Below are 15485 nucleotides of genomic sequence, written 5' to 3' on the forward strand. Positions count from 1 at the left end.
GTAATAGTTTTGAAAAAAGATTCAAGGATGATTGATAAATAACGAAATACTACAGTTCGTGATCCACTTCAGTCAATTTTAAAACCTAATCCACTGTATTTATTTCCTTTGCGTCAAATAAATCATTTTCACTACGGAGACTTAAAGATTTATTCCAATATTGACCGAGACGATATAATGTTCCATAAAAGTTGGTATATGTAGAGGATAAAAAAGGCTTGATAGATTTATTAAAGTGTCAATAAACTCTTACACAGGTTTTAACTTGGAGCTTCAAAGTGATTTTTCTTTTACAGGTGCGGCCAAAGATTTATGTACAATTCAGACTGATTGACTTTAAAAGTGAACGTTCAAAGTGCCTAGCTTCATCAGAACACTTGGTTCATTGATCAAAACTGTAATTAAGTGAAGTGAACTGAATAATAAAATTTAAAGTGAAGATTATTTAATTCGACATTGGCGCGGTTACATCACAGCGACTTCGGTATCACACTACAATGATTTAAGGTATGTAATTTTTTTTTTTCTAATTTTGTAATATTCCGGAATAGTGGCTCATCAACATTGGGCTCATCATTTATTAGGATTTATTTTTTTATGACATACATGGTCCATAACATATGTTTTTTTTTTGTCTTTAATCACTATACAGTAGTTTGAAATATTTACAATCATTTTTTGATGTAACAATTACATATCTACAGTTTTTGAAAATCGTAAGCGTCATTTCAGATCCTCCTGATCAAATATCGGTCCTTTTAGGCATTTCAAGTACCGGAAACTGTGTCTGGTGATTCCCTCGAATGCGAAAAAGGGTTAGTCGTGCAACTTAACCTACAGATTCAACTCACTGGGTTTCTCGCCGGATTTTCTCAGTGAGTCGCGATTACCATCCGGTGGTAGATTCAGCGAGGTGCTTCTCTTGCTAGGGCGGATATTAGCAAAGTCTCCAAGGCTGAGCCCCGTGAGCTTGCCCACACGTTCGGTGAAGTTAGCATAACCCCTCGAGACTATCAGCAATAGGTAGGCAAAAAAATTACAATCGCACATAACGGAACCACATGCTTCCCGTTGTTTCTGAACAGAGAACCCTTCCCTTTCTTTTCTCGATAGGTAGATTCGCAAACGCTTCAGTTTTTCTTAAGCGGTTACCGAAACTTAGCAAGAAATTGAATGCGGTCGCTCAACTTAAATCATGGGGTCCTACTCTTTGAATCGGGACACGTCTCTCTAGAGTATTACTCTCTAGACTTTGCTGATACCTATTCTTGCGGGCCACAAAACATCCTGAGTTAGCAAGTACGTGTAGAATTGACTTCTACAATAAAGGAACGACATCGTAGTAACTTATATATCATCATTACTGGTAGTAAGCTGTTTTGTAAGATTGCATGGACGCGTAGACAAATAGTAGACACGCTATATTTGTTGGGGGTAGCTATCACAGAACACAAGATATTTGGAAAATCTCGAATCTCTTGAATCTCGTTAACGATATTTTCAAGATAAGCTTGAATATATACAAATTCCAACCAATAAAATTTGGACCGTTGGTCTACCGAGCAATTTCAGTGGCTCGGTGGAAGATCTTCCCTTTGTCGTATACTCCTAAATATCTATATACCCAATTGAGACCTCGACCATATGTCTCAAGGAGGAATCTGCATACATATCGACACCAAATAAGCTCATTTATCAATTTAAATCAACAAAAAAGAACAGTACAATGATATTTATTCCCTTCATAACGAATTGTTGGTTTTATTAAATAAAACTAGGTCACAACTCTGTTTACTACGGCTAAAATTATTGGCAACAGCATTCTCATTACCATACAAAAGAAATTTTGTATCTGTTTTATATACATATGTTTCCAATTCTGAACCTTTTGTATCGAACTTTAAAAATATAATATATTTAGTCTATGCTTTTTATAAATAGCTTCCGGTAATCTTTGATCGAGTTAAATACCGCTTTCTTAAAAGATTGGCTGTCATCCAACAGTCGCGACATTCGCCATGGCCTTACTAAAGGTTAATTATTTTATTCTAAACACGAGTGTTCAGATATTATATTTACAGCGTGTACCAAATGTAATTTATTTACACGATAATTAAGCTTATAAATTCGTTTTTATAACGAAGTCTATTCGTTTCACGTAACATCGAACTTCCGATCTTGATTGTGAAGCATTTTGTAATTAATCAATGGAGTTTTTTTTGACGTGACAACGTCTTATAATTCGATGGAGCCGGCTGCACGCACGAAAAAACATGACTCATGCGGAGTTACCTCGCTCTGAGGCGTTCCATTTAAGGCTTGAAGTGCAAGCGAGAGCGCGCAACGAGCGACAAAGAGGCACAATTGGCCTCCGCGTTCGGCAGCGTTTGACATCTGTCTCTCTCCTACTTGAGTGAGCGATGCATCCGCGTGGACAGCTGATATCAATAATACATTTACATGTTTTCGTCAAGTATGAAGTTCAGTGAAAAGTGAATGTGGTGTCAATTGTTTATAGCAACGATAATTGCGATAATTGAAAAATGAAACCATTCCATCAGTATTTTCTTATGACGTTGTCACGTTCAACTATCGTCAGTAAACCGACTTTACAGACAACCGATTTTTTTTTGAACATAAAGTCGTTTCATGAATTTATTATGATTCTTGTAGATATTAATTTTGGTTTCTTTGTTTTTTTATATAGCACGATTTCTACAACACAAACTGTAGGTTTAGTTGGCCTTAGAAAAACAAACGAAAAATCGTCATTGTTGCATGGTTGGGACTTTCGACTTCACAAGTGAAGATAAGGTCAGAGCATCGGCGTTATCTCCAAGTCTTTATGTTTTAGAAAATCTTAAAAGTTACCAGCTAAAGAGGATCTACCTGTTTCAAGAACAAATTTATATTTATTATTATTTTTTTTTTTTTTTTAATTGCTTAGCTGGGTGGACGAGCTCACAGTCCACCTAGTGTTAAGTGGTTACTGGAGCCCATAGACATCTACAACGTAAATGCGCCACCCACCGTGAGATATAAGTTCTAAGGTCTCAGTATAGTTACAACGACTGCTCCACCCTTCAAACCGAAACGCATTGCTGCTTCACAGCAGATATAGGCGGGGTGTTGGTACCTACCCGTGTGGACTCACAAGAGGTCCTACCAGCAATAATAAAATGTAATAAAATCGATAATTTTAGAGGAACACAACCTTTCGTCCGCATTGCTTTATTCGCAGGGAGCGGCAAAAATATTGAAATCGTGTACAAGTAAAATATACGGGTAGGTACATCTACATATATTTTATGTATTTCTTAAGCTTTACTACCCTTTTATGATTGAATCCAAGTGTATCTGACAGACTGTATTCTATTTTAAACAAGCATAATTTAAATTGCGATGTTGGCAGCTGTTTACACAACGATAATATTAAAATAGGAACTATCTGATTTATCGCAACGAAATTTTGAACTTAGTTATTTCTTGTTTATTGACAAAGTAGCTTTAAATAGAATAAAAGGGTGCGTGTACTTATGTGCGCGCGTAAGAAGTTATACTTTTTTTTTAATATTAAATAATTAATAATAAAAATTTAACGTTAATAATTTAATCATATTTAGTATGAATTATATTAAATAATATTTTTTTCATTTATATTACTAAATAATATATACGGATAGTTAACCTCAATTGTATTGGAGCACTTATGAAGGTTGATGAGCACAGTTTTTTCACAAATATTTTCTAATATTAATTAGTATTGATTTAAATATTCAATTTAAATCACTTCTGATTATAATTCAGACGTACATATAAAATTCGCACTTGTATAATGAAAACAAAATGAAAACACGTGCTTTAAATGTAGAAACTCAAAGCATGTGGATAAATATTATAAATATAAATACACAGTGAACAGGGGCGGCGTGCGTGCCAACATGCGCCTCTAACAGAGGTTCCATTTCTGTTTTGTTGGTAGCATTTTTTCTTCAACTTCATTTCTGTTAATTTTGTGTCACAAAGCGCACGCATCGTAAAATTTCACTCTCATCAATTGTCCATAACGCGCCTAAAGAAGTATAACTTCAAAAAGAAATTTCGTTTGCTTTAGAGCGATCAAAAAAGGCTGTATCAGTAATATTAATGAGCATTCAAAATTAACGGATTAATCTAGTGTTATTCACTGTCGTTATATTAATTGCGATGCTTTTAACATTTTAGACTGTGCGTGATTACCAATAATATATTAATTACTATATATTTATCACAAACACATGCTTTAAATTATTAATTTCTCTAAATATTTTGAGAGCAATTAATTTTTTTTCGTATCACTGCAGTTAATGCAGTTGTGCACACGTTTTTGTATCAAATGCGTCTAATCATAAAACTATTAAAACAAAAACTTAAAAGCCAATAAAGTTCGATTAAAATTACTGGTGGTCGGAGGTCTTGTGAGTACGCGCGGGTAGGTACCAGCACCCCGCCAATTTCTGCCGTGAAGCAGTAATGCGTTTCGGTTTGAAGGGTGGGACAGCCGTTGTAACTATACTGAGACCTTAGAACTTATATGTCAAGGTGAATGGCGCATTTACGTTGTAGATGTCTATGGGCTCCAGTAACCACTTAACACCAGGTGGGCCGAGAGCTCGTCCACCCATCTAAGCAATAAAAAAATGTAATATTTAATGTAGTCTTTGAAAATCCGGAAACCGTGGAACATTGTGTTAGTCCAATAAACCAATGACGTCCACGGTTATGTTGTTGACACTTCCGCTTAATGGTTCTCGTAAAGTCGTAGCTCGGTTGCTGCATCATTGACCGGCCACCTGCTCCCGGAACTAATCCAATATTTATCCCTGGATACTGCGAAAACGTGATATTCGAAATAGATTCGGAATTTGAATTTTAAACTTTTTTGATTTTCTCTTTGTTAGTTTCACATTTCCAACATCTGGAATTCGTTAAGAAGTCTTGGCATATTCACTTTTCATCGTGTTATGTTGGCCACTAAGATTCAAGGTTTTGATTGAATTCGAAATAAATTCGTAGGCGCTAATATTCCGCATATTTTATTATATTGGCAACATTGAGCTCGTCATTTATTAGGATTTACATCTTTACGACATACACTGTTCCGTAACAATTGTAAACAATCTGTCTTTAATCGCTTTAAAATAGTTTGAAATATTTTCAGACATTTCCTGATCCATAATATGATATCAATTTATGTACGGATTATATTGAAGTTTTCAAAATGAAACTGAGTAATATTTTATAAATTGTATTTTTTTTAGTGAATTTCGGATAAATATTTCATAACGGCAACTTCGCTTCATCCCACGGAAACAACCTACATGCTATCGAGTTAAAAATTCTGTGAATGCTATTTATTCTTTATTTTATACAAAAACATTGCAAGAATAAGCAGATAGAATCGGAATATTAAAGTGTTATAAAATTGGGATGTTAAATTCACATGCCGTCAATTGTAATTCACATTGGAATTCGTGACATCTAAAGGCCCGGTAAACACTTAACACTAGGTGGGCTATGAACTAGATCACCCATATATCGAACAAAATGATAAAAAACGACGAATAGGGTACTTTATTGGCATTTTAAGAAATATATCAAAGACGGTGTGTGTAACCTAACCCAAACCGAAGCTAAGTAAGTATAAACAATATAGTAGTAATATAGTATAATAATTTGAAATATCATAACCACAAGTTCTGAAATATGGAATTAATTTTACTGAGTGAGAATCGAAGCTTTTCTTAAAAGAAACAGATTCTGACAAAAAATAAACCCCAATAAAGTGACAGGCGTGACGAATAGGTTATAGCATGATAAGACAATAATAGAATTAACAGATGACAGATATAGTTTTTTTTTTCTAGGTCAGAATAAAGCTGAGGCAGTGATTATTATATAAGTAATAATATAAATGAGGTCAAATAGCATTAGCACAAAACTATAAAAAGGTTGTCAATAGTGAATTTTGACAATTAATTCAAAATCGGAACTAATCCGCCGCTGTTCTTTGAAGTGCGAAATAATTTAAATGATTTCTTGGCAATCTTAAAAATATCTTATACAGTTTATATCCGCCTTTTCGAAATAAATACGGCATTGAACGTAAACATATTTTTAATCATAACGCTCAGTCGTGAAAACAATTGATATTGGACGTTATAAATTTTCTGTATTTTATAAATTTTGATTTTGAAATAAATGTGTAATACCTACTTGTGACAATGACATCTCAGTAACGCCCTCCCACAAATATCACTGACATGCATAAAAGGCCTTGTCGATCTATAAACGTGGGTGACAGAAAGCATTTATGTAGAGTGTAGTCGCAAAATGCGCCAAGAGCGCGTCTACACGAAACATTTGGCATTATTCCTATTTATCCGGGGAGAGCATGTCGCATGGCCGTCGTTCTTGTCGCATCGACATTTTTGCACGAGACTTACACCCACATATTTGTGCTCTGCTTAGCGCAAATAGAAGTGGAACACTAGCGTCTTGTCCTATTGCATTGCACAAATGTAAATCGAAAGTATTTTTCATCAACATATGAGGCCGTCAGCGCAAAAGTGGCCTGAGCTTACCATAATTATTATGGAGCAATGAGGGTTAAGTTTTCATGAATTTGAATTTGAGTAGGCAAAAATACGCGCAAAAATAATGTGAACAAAGCTATCTGTTATCTATGGGTGAAACTATGGATAGGAATTGCAATATACATAATTATAAGCATGATTCTGAAAAATTGTGTGCTAGGCCACTTTTGCACTAACGGCCTCATATTTCCTTTTCTTTTTTATTTTGAATACACATAAAATTTTAATTTTTTACATTTATATTATACAAACGCGGCCCTCTAAATTCAAAACAGCTTATAATCTTTTAACATTCATGGCGCGGAATAAATTTGACAGAAGACGAATAACGATGGATCAGAAGACGATCAAAGACTACATTTTTTCCCGTTTCAATTGTAGTGTTCCATTGATATAATATTGTTACGATTGTATAAGCTAAAGTTCGGGAAGGTAGGCGCGGCAGCAGGCTTCAATCAGGGAACGGAAATGGAACGTAATTTCCATTATACGTGTCCGAACGGGCCACATGTAGCCAGGATCCGACGTTTTGTGGTCGTTTCGCAGTGATTACCTCGATTCTATTCATGAATTTTAAAGCTCGAAATTTAAATGATAATTTATGTTTTAAATCGCTTTATTCAAAACGTTTTTGTACATATATTATTGTTGTATTTAATACTTGTTTATGCCATGTTATTGGTATGTATGTATGTAGTTTATTAATTATTTCGACTGGTATTAATTTTGAGCCAGTTTTTTTTTTATTGTTTAGATGGGTGGACGAGCTCACAGCCTACCTAGTGTTAAGTGGTTAATAGAGCCCATAGACATCTAACTAATCCCCCACATAATCTAACCCACCTTGAGATATAAGTTCTAAGCTCTCAGTGTAGTTACAACGGCTGCCCCACCCTTTCAACCGAAACGCATTACTGCTTCACGGCAGAAATAAGCGGGGTGGTGGTACCTACCCGTGCGGACTCACAAGAGAGCCTACCACCAGTAATGAATGAGAATGTGTATGTTCCACCCTCCTGCCTATTCCTGTTAGGACAGCCGCTACTCAAGCCTCATATAAGCAGACTTCATGTCTGAGGGCGCTTACCTCCGGGCTGGATATGCATTGTGATGTCTATGTGAGCTCGATTAATTAAATAGAATAGAATAAATTTAGCCGCGAAATATAAAAAAATAATAAGTGTATTGATACTGTACGCAGTTTTTTCTACGTTTTGTAGTTTATTATAAAGTTAATATTAGAATTTAATAATCAATATCGATTTACGGAATACTTCCTGTAGATATGAGGAGCTTTTCTAAATAACTTATCAACCTAATTCAACCAATTTTGGAATCATTGGGTTGCTATATAAATATGCAAATACTAAATGAATATAAGTAATGATTATGTATGAAGTGTTTCAATTTCCACCTAAGATAATTAAGTAAATAAATATATGATAAATTTAATATAAAAAAACGTGTGGCACTCGGGAATTGCCGCTATTGCATAGCATTTTTTGTCAACTTATACAATTATAATTAGACAATAATAATTTAATATTAAAACAATAATAAAACAAGACCACGCTATATTAAACATTAATAAAAGCAAAACCTTAACTGTCCCCTTCACACTCATAAGCTAGACCGCGCGAGGGAGAGATGGGCAGACTTTTCATGATGCGCATGCAGTGTAACGTCACGCCACGCGCTTATTCACAAACACTACACAAGCGCAACGTGTGAATGTGTTGAACGCGAGCTACATGGTAGGCGGAGTGTGGGGTGTTAGGTTTTTTTGTTACGGAATTTCATGATTCGGTCGCCGCGCTTAAGGTCCGCGATAAAAGCTATGCAATAGCAAAAATCATCGTTATTACAAAACAACATAATTTCAGTTCGAATTCAAAATTAAACTAAAGCTGTTAACAAAGTGCACACGATTGGACACAAGTATGTTAAGTGAAAATAAATATCTATAATACTATTTCAACTTAGTGAAGCGTTGGAATTACATTTTACCCAATAAAATATTCTTCAAAAGAATTTCAATATTAATATATCTTCAATAATAACTCTATAGGGCAAAATGTTAGTTTATATATCGATTGAAATAAAACTAATTTTACTAACAGTCTGTAAGCATTAAGAAGTTTCTAGAACCTACCAAAGAATAACAAAGTTCAGTCTACAGATTCCGCATTCATGCAGGTAAAAGTTTCAACAAACAGGCCATGGGAATCCGTGTAACAATGCTGAGTCTAGTTTAGACTGAACAAAGGAATGTGTTTTCAAAGAGGTTCGAGTATATCGGGAAAGGAAGATTGAGATGTGCTCAGTTTGCCTTGAAAATAATAACAATAAAGCATGTTCAATTGGGTTTGACACAAAATTCGTATATCAGTATTTAAAATGTGTGGTGATTTAAATTGTATAAGTTGATATTAAGCATGCTGTAACTGAACAATGTATGAATTTGATTTTAATGTTTCTAAACATTCAAAATAAATGACTTTTATTGATTTAGTTTCGAACACAGACTGTACATTATTACACATCTAGAATGAATATATTTTATGTATGTATGTATGTAGATCATCTGTATTGTTTTCATTGCTTAGATGGATGAATTAGATGAATACAGGGACAAGCTTCAACATCATAAATCAACTACGATGAGCGATCCCCTCTGCCCGGGATGCCGGGATGATGGGGATTCCTGCCTAGCTGGCCGCGAGTGGTGTGTTTGCTGGTTTTCTAACCTGGCATTGCTTGAAGACATGAGATTGGTCCGAGGTTGCGGGTGTTCCTGTGTTGAAACACGGAACAGCCGTAATTTTGAGACATGAGGGTTAAATCTTAATTTCTAGTACCTTCAAACCGAAACTCATCGCTGATTCACGGCGGAAACAGGCGGCGTAGTTGGTACTTGGGCACACAAGATACCTTTCCACTAATAAATCTATACTAATATATAAATCTACAGTGCTTTTTACGGATGTTTCGTTATAACTACTGAACCATGCATCCGATTGACTTGAAACTTGGTATCCATGTAGATAGATGTACTTATAATAATATTTATATGAGTGTTGGACTCCCTAATAATAATTATAATAAATAATAATGTTAATTTGAAATGCCCAGCGAAGCGGGCGAGTAAGGCTAGTTTATCTATAAAATAAAAATGAACTGCCGTCGAGAATTTTTTTGTTAGCTCTTTATGTTCAAATTTCAAGTATACTGGGTATATATACATATATAAAACGGAACCATATCACGTGGTGTGATGGAAACCAACACGCAGAGCCTCTGTTTATGACATCTAATTCATGTACACCCATTAAATCATCGAGTTATTACTTAATTGCCCCTGAGCTTGTAAAACTGTTCAAACAATATTATTATAATTTCCTAGAACATTGATTTAGAACCAGATTCGATTCAGGTATAATATCGTTAATAAATGATATACCATATTGTGTTTAAATAAGAACCTACTTGAACCAATTAACTTATCAAATTTGTCACTTAACCCTGCACGTATTTTTAATATGTTTTATTGCCAGCACCATTGAATGTGAACACAAAAACGATATAAAGTCTGGCAATTAGTTTTAACAAAGCAAACGTTATTCAAATAAGTTCAAGATAAGGCTTTCAAATTTGTATCTACATATATTCGTGGCTTTAGTTTAATTTACCTATGGATAAATAGGAATTTGGAAGGATATTTAAATATTCTTTCGTGCCAGAACTTTCGTAATTTGCTGTAGTTTGACTAATAAAAAGTAAACTCGTTGCTATTGATACATATATTAAGTTCACAAACTATTTCGTTGGGTTTTAATATTTAACTAATTTATAACATAAATATGCATGGACTTTATGATATTATTTCTATAAGCTTTTCTGCTAATAATTATTAAATTAATTTAATGATAGACTGGTCCTACATCTCGATCGTTATTGTTATCAGTTTGAAGAGATTCACTGTACAAAATAGGCTTTACTGAGGATCGATAGAAGATTCCTCTGTTGCTCAGATTAAGATTATTCGTCGTGATTTCCCTGTGTCTTGGGTTATCTTTCTTGGAATCACCGATAAGGATAATCCACCGTAGCTTCCAATGAGCGGTCGCCTAAAGAAAGTGTTTTGCAAACAATTTGCCGTGTCACTTCAGGTAAGTAATTATTTCGATTTTATCGTCTACCTTAGTTCTCCAGCGAATCTTCACATATCTCCTTCAATCACAAGTGATAATCTTAGCATTAATCTATTCATTACCATATTGATAAAATAACACTATTTGTACTTTGTAATATAGAATGAATAACGTTAGTAATATCATTCATCTTACAATCAACAACTTCATTATATTAAATTCCCATGTTCAAATGGTGTAGCGTTACGAAAACAAATATTTTCATTGTAGATTAGATTCATAAAGTTTCAACATCAACATAACAATAGCAAAATAGCAATAACCACGCAACGCATTCATGTGAAGTGACAATAAGGAAGAATGCCCGGTACGTGCGTGAGTTCGAGGTCGTTTATACTATCCGATAAAACACTTGCACTCGAAAGGTACGATATCGGAATAAAAATACGTGAAGTGTACTCTTAGATAGAGACTCAATCGATCTTTGAACTGTATTAGTGTCATCATTTAATCTAATTTCTTGAAGATTATTAACGATGCTGTGGCTAGTCATAATCTAATTGATTAAGTATTATTTTTCCTTTTTAAATAAATAAATGAAATTTAGCTTCTCCAATTATCAACTAAATAAAACAAAGTGGCCTGTATTTAAAATTTTGAAACCGCTAATTCGTGAACAGAATAAAAATATTGTTAGAAATACAAACGAGAAAAGAAGGGAAAAAAGCAAAATTGGAATAAGAGGTACTTCGTTTAAAAAGCCGTCAGCTTGACTAATTATCTGGTTTTTCGGAAGCAGGGGTCATTCCTCCTCACCCCACAGTACGGCTGAACTGAACGAGGGAAGACGTAAAGTAAATATCGGCTCTCGTAAACTCCTGGCGCAGTACGCCGCATGCAGAAGGCATCGCAGAGAAAACAAAGCATTTGTTTCAATACATACGCTCGCATTTCCAATGACTTTGCAATGTTTCTTTTGGAAAGAGCACTATTTGTAATGTTAAGATGAAATCGATTTCACGAACTTGGTCTTTAGTTTTCGGAGATTTACAATTCAATTGGTTTTATTTAAAAAGTCTTGCTGCTTTAAGTTCACTTATTGTTAAAGGAATGACTTTGTAGAAATGTAACTTTATTATTGCTGCATGAAACGAATAGTTCGCGGATCATTTGATATAAAGTGGCTACCAGTGTCCATTAGACCGTATAACAACGTGAGCTCCTGACATCTATAAACGTCTGAGATTAAATCCGAATTATGTTGTGTAATGGCCGTCATTCTGTAAGCAGAACCAATTAATGTTTCCCGGTAAAAATACTTTGGACGATAGTACCTACCAGTACTGACTCACAATGGGCACTAATAAGATTGATGTCTTGCAAGCTGTTTTTGTCTCGGTTTACCGTCATAATTTTGGTCTTACTGCAATTAGGTCTCAATCCGAACTATTGACTTACGCGTTCCATTTTGGTACTTTTTATGTACTGTCAAAATGTCGTCGACACAAAAATCGCCATAAACTTTTTGAAGGCCTCGATCCGCTTTAGCTGCCGTTGTCGTTGAATGAAATAGAAAAGCCACTGCTCCCCAAAGTGACGCTTAGTTAAAGAAAATATGACATTTTCACATAAGCAAAAGTATGCTACGCTACTAAAACATACACTAATGTATCAAAGCGTTTTTATTTACCAAATGACTTTAAAATATTGTATCACAAGTTTTTAGACCTGTCATAATCGACCAGCACTTATTATTGCAACCATCTATTGACAAGTAATGAGAATTTAGTTGCGCTCCTATTATATAATTCGCCACTGCAAATCTACAATCAATGTAAATGTCTAAATGTAGCGTCTGATGACATATTTTTGATGGTTTTATCCAGCATTGAGTGAGGGACGACCGCATTAACTATTAAATTAATTGAACACGCGTTGCCTATTCAACTTCGAAACTGCAGTCTCTTCATTCAGACGCTTGTTTGATGTCGCTGAGCCTCAAGAGCATTAAATTTTTAGTTGAGATTTAGATTATTAGATAATAAAGCGATTTTTTCCAAAACCTAAAGTAACCACCAAAATAACTTTCAAAATATGCTTATTGTTTCAACGAAATGCGGCTTTGGTAACTGGACGTTTTAAATTTGATGTCTCCTCGTGGCAGCGCAGCGATAATTTCCTGCCAGCTGCTAGAGCCTAGCTCGGTGACACACGACATCGTGACGTACGATTTTAGACTATAGTCAGTGTATTTTAGATTAAGTTTCGTTCGATTAACTCGTCTCATAATATTTAAGGGATTACGTATTTAACTAGTAAAACAGGGCTACGCTTTGCTGACTATCTTGAAATGAAATACACTCATATCTTGAAGCTGTTTGCTCACCACCTATCCCACGCTTAAACTAAGAAAAACTTCAACGCAATCGAATAAATTAAACGTGAACAAACAGACAAACATATATAAAAATAATATAATAGATATTAAGGTCTCTCTATAAACATTGATTAAAGTACGAATAATATTAAACATATTGCACGCACGTACATTTTGCTAAGAGCTCGCGGATTATAAATCAAACTATTTTAATAGAATTACTTTCTGCATAACATTTTTTTTAACTAGCTAACCATACAAGATTCATGAGACTGCATAGAATCATGAGTCAATGGTTGTGACCTCGGGGATGATTTTCGAAACGCTGGACTGACCAGATAAAGATCTTCACAAATGTCCGCTACCCCACATGCATGGAAGAGGTAGAAATATGAGATAAGTCCCATGGATTACTATAAAATGCAACTTATTACCATAATTGACGAAGACTGTTCTTGTCTAAAATGCCTGACTGAGAAAAAGGAGCCGACGACCTCAAAGCCCACCTAATTAATACTAATCCATTACCGAAACCGAAAGATAACACAACGTGAACGAGGAATTACCAGAGTTATCATTGTTTTATATCCATAGCTGTCCCACTCTTCAAACTGGAACCTTGCTTCGAGGAAGAAATAGACAGAATGATGTAATCTGCCCGCGTGGTTTTTGTATGCTTTACTATTTATTAATATCATTCCATAATTGGATAATAACCAGGGATCAGTTGGATAAATATGATACTCTTATTGATAATAACATAACAAATAAGTCATATTAGAGATCATATAAGAGACCGAAAATAGTGGAGTGCATATGAAGAGACTTCCAGTCAGCAATAGTCAGCATTGGGTAGAACGGTGTTGAAGAAGAGAGGCGTGAAAGGATAAGCAAACGTTGTTTTATCGCTATATGCGTTATTGCCATACGACTTTTGAGAATGAGTTTCTCGCCGGATCTTCTCAGTGGGTCGCGTTTCCGATCCGGTAGTAGATTCTGCGAAGCAATGCTCTTGCTAGGGTCAGTGTTAGCAACACTCCGGTTTGAGCCCCGTGAGCTCACCTACACACGTTAGGGTGAAGCTGAAATAGCCTCTCAAGGCTATCAGCATAGGTAGGAAAAAACAAGACCTTTGAGTGGAGCGAACCCGATTTCATTCACATAAAGAACGCAAGGTTATTCAAGATTATTCGGTGTTACATAAGTCTTTCTCTCCGCAGCTCGGATGACGTGACACGATAATTTCCTGCCTACAGAAACGGCGTCACCCGGTGTAACACGCAACCTTCTGACATACAGATGTAACAATCGGCTCTATTGCAATCGCGATCTGATATTGAAATACAGAACTAAAAGATAAAGCCGGCTCACATGGACACATATTGAATGCGACTGCATTATTTGATACATAAGATCAAAGTTTTAATTACATGTACGGTATAAAAGTTTCTTTTCAAACTTCGGGCTTGTGAAATGCCCTAATTACCAGTCATTGAGATATAAATTAGTGGTGAAAGCAGTAGCAGTCGCCTAAGAAGGCCTGGATCGTATACTCCATTCCTTTGATTAATAGCTGGATGTATTATTATAGCTAAGTTGATCTGACTCATGAATAAGCAAGTTCTAGAGGAGATAAGCTTATTCTAATTTATCAGGTTATTAATCAATTATTTTTACCTTTTTTTTTCAGCTTGCTCATAACATTATTTTTTACGTTGTGCGTATAGGTGTAAATTTGCACATATTTTATATTCCTGTTTTGTACCTAGGCGGCACTGAAAATTTCGGGAATTAACGAAGTGACACAATATTACTATTTAAAAATGTATTTATTGCTTTTCGAAGTATTCTCCGCGAAATTTGACACATTTTTTCATACGATGGAACCAATCATTGAAGCAACCATTCCATTCGGAAGTTGTGGTCTCCAAAATGGCCGTTTTGTAGGCGTCCACAGCTTCTTCAGGTGATGAAAATCTCTGTCCACGCAATTTATTCTTTATTTTAGGGAAAGTATAGAAATCATTAGGGCTTAGCTCGGGGCTGCACGGCGGATGGTCTAATAATTCTATGTTTTCTTGCTCTAAAAACTCTTTTGTTCTGTGCGCGGTGTGAGAACTCGCATTGTCGTGATGGAGGATAATGCGGCGGATACAGTTCTCTTTACAGAGTTCAGAAACGACCTGTGGCAAACAAATGCTAGCATACCATTCTGCATTAACCGTTCTTTGTTCTTTCCTCAAGAGGAATAGTCGTAACATGGCCGGTTTTGGAGACAAACGTGGCCACCATTTTTTTTGCAACACTCCGTGAACGAACAAT

General features: G+C 35.2%; 1 protein-coding gene across 3 annotated transcripts in view; it reads left to right on the forward strand.

Annotated features, from left to right (window-relative positions):
* LOC114250212 (inactive dipeptidyl peptidase 10) overlaps positions 1-15485 on the forward strand; it is a 137738-nt gene that overhangs the window by 5690 nt on the left and 116563 nt on the right. For 2 of the 3 annotated variants that reach the window (XM_028183982.2, XM_089740499.1), the window contains exon 2: positions 297-507. The gene's annotated coding sequence lies outside the window, so the exon portion shown is untranslated. Of the gene's footprint in view, positions 1-296; positions 508-15485 lie in introns of those variants that run through there. The other variant, XM_089740498.1, reaches the window with a different exon arrangement.

This window comes from Bombyx mandarina, chromosome 04 (genome assembly GCF_030267445.1).
Source record: "Bombyx mandarina strain Sakado chromosome 04, ASM3026744v2".
NCBI lineage: Eukaryota > Metazoa > Arthropoda > Insecta > Lepidoptera > Bombycidae > Bombyx > Bombyx mandarina.